Raw genomic sequence first — 2,198 nt, 5'->3', positions numbered from 1 at the left:
TTCTGCTTATTCCCAGCACAGCGTGCAGCACTGTGGCTTAAACAACACAAGTGCTCCACACCTCAGAGGGCTGCTCTGTCCCGCATCTAGAGGCAGGAAGTCCAAGGTCATGATGCCAGCACATTACAGTTCATTCCAAGGCTTCCTCTCGTGGCTCGTGTGCATCCCATTTCCTCTGTGCATGTGGTTCCAGACAGTGTATCTGGTATCTCTTAGAGCTGTTACTCTTATGGATCAGGGCCCTACCCTTACGATATCACTGAACCTAACTTCAATAAGGCCCTGTCTCCAGATGCTATTACAAGAAGGGTTGGGTATACATGTGGAACTTTGTGGGAGGTGGCATACAAACCGTTTGCCTCAGAGATGCTGTGGAGAATTCCATTCACAAGAGGTATGGAGAGCATTCAGAAGACAATACATGCTGGCAGTGGTATTACTTCTAGAAGCTCAAGCAAGCCAGGCAGATGACTTCTGGATCTGTACCTTTTTTTTTTTTTTTTTTTTTTTTTTTTTTTTTTTTTTTTTTTTTTTTTTGATGGCTCATGAAGGGACCGTGTCTTTGCTCTTTCTGTTTTGGAGGGCTGTGTGCTGGGACTTCCTGGTTTCTAGGTGTTCAGGTTTGTGGTATCCTCACCGGGAAAAGCTAAATTAGTTAATTGAAAAATGAAAAATAGGAAAATTAAACCGGCAAGTTCTCCAAACATATTGGACCAATTTAAGAGCCAGGTTAACGTTGATTTATTGTTTTAATAAGGTTCCTGTGTAAGGAGAAATGACTGGACTGTAACATAAATAAACGTGGATGGCATTTATTTGGCTATAATATATGGGAACAACAGGGGAAGGGACTCGTTGAGCTTTGTTTTTTTTTTTCTTATCTTTAAAGCCTTTGGGCCTTTATGTTATTTTCAACCAAAACCTATATTCAAAGAAAAATGTGATCCTTAGAGCGTCTTCTTTACCAAAAATGACCTACAAAGCTATCTTTGTCGCTCAGATGAAAGTAACACACACACTGGTCCTCCGCTCTCAAACCAGGACAGTGTCATGGCTGAAAAATGCTTGAGGCTCAGGAGAGGCCATGGGTATGGACAGAGGGCACACATTAGTCAGTGTTCTCTAGAGTAGCAGAACTTAGAGATTTATTAGAATCACTTACACGTTAAACCATCCAATTAATTCAACAATGGCAGGCTGCGAATGGGAAGTCCAAGGATCCAGAAGTCCTTCAGTCCACAAGACTGGAGGCCTCAGCTGGTCTTCAGTGTACACTGGAATTCTGATTAAGTAAGCTCTGATACCAGTGAAGGAATTGACTAGCAAGGTGGGTGCGAACAGAGAAGAGCAGAATCTTTTTTTTCTCCCATGTCCTAAGATGACTTCCACCATAGAGTGTGGCCCACGTTAAAGGTGTGTCTGACTATCTCAAGATCCAGATCAAAGGCGTGAGTCTCTTTACCTCAGAAATCCTCTAGACATGGATTCACCCTCTTCAAACCAAACAAAAATAATCGTCGCAGGTGTGACCTCCATTTTTAGATTGTAGTTTGTGTCAGATTTAGTCAAGTTGACAACCAAGAGTAGCCATCAGAGGCATTCCTCAACCTAGCATCCACTCAAGCAGGGGCCATCTCACCAGCGTAAGGGGGCAGTAGAGAGCTGAGGTTCCAAAGCTGTGGTATGATGTCATGCCTTTATGGCTCAAGTCAGGTTTAGAGGTCTTTTGGGCCATCATGGAAAACTCCCATCATTGGCCCTATTTCTGTCTATGAACTTTCTGGAAAGTGTAGTCACCAGAAACTATCTAATGTAGCCAGGAAAAACAAAGTGTTTCAAATGTATAGCTTAGATCCAGGTTTTGTATGACTAATCCATAGACTTCAAGCTGATATGGGCCCTGATGTAGAAACATTGAGGCCAGAAGCCACAGAGCTACTTCTAGTGGCCTTGCAAAGACAGACAAAGCTAAGAGCCAGGGTCTCCAGGCTTGACAAGTAGCCTGCGGAAGCTACAAGCTCTACCAAGTGGCCATTGAGCGTGAAGCAGTTTAAACTGTGCACCCGAATCTTGAGCCACGCACTAGGTTTTGGTTGTGTTTCTCCATATTTTTCTTTGCATGTCATATATTGTGCAACAGATTTTCAAAATAAAGTTACATTTTAAAAAAGTCAGTAAGATCAAAAACAATGACTTTA

This window comes from Rattus norvegicus, chromosome 15 (genome assembly GCF_036323735.1).
Source record: "Rattus norvegicus strain BN/NHsdMcwi chromosome 15, GRCr8, whole genome shotgun sequence".
Taxonomy (NCBI): domain Eukaryota; kingdom Metazoa; phylum Chordata; class Mammalia; order Rodentia; family Muridae; genus Rattus; species Rattus norvegicus.
This window is presented reverse-complemented; position numbering follows the sequence as displayed.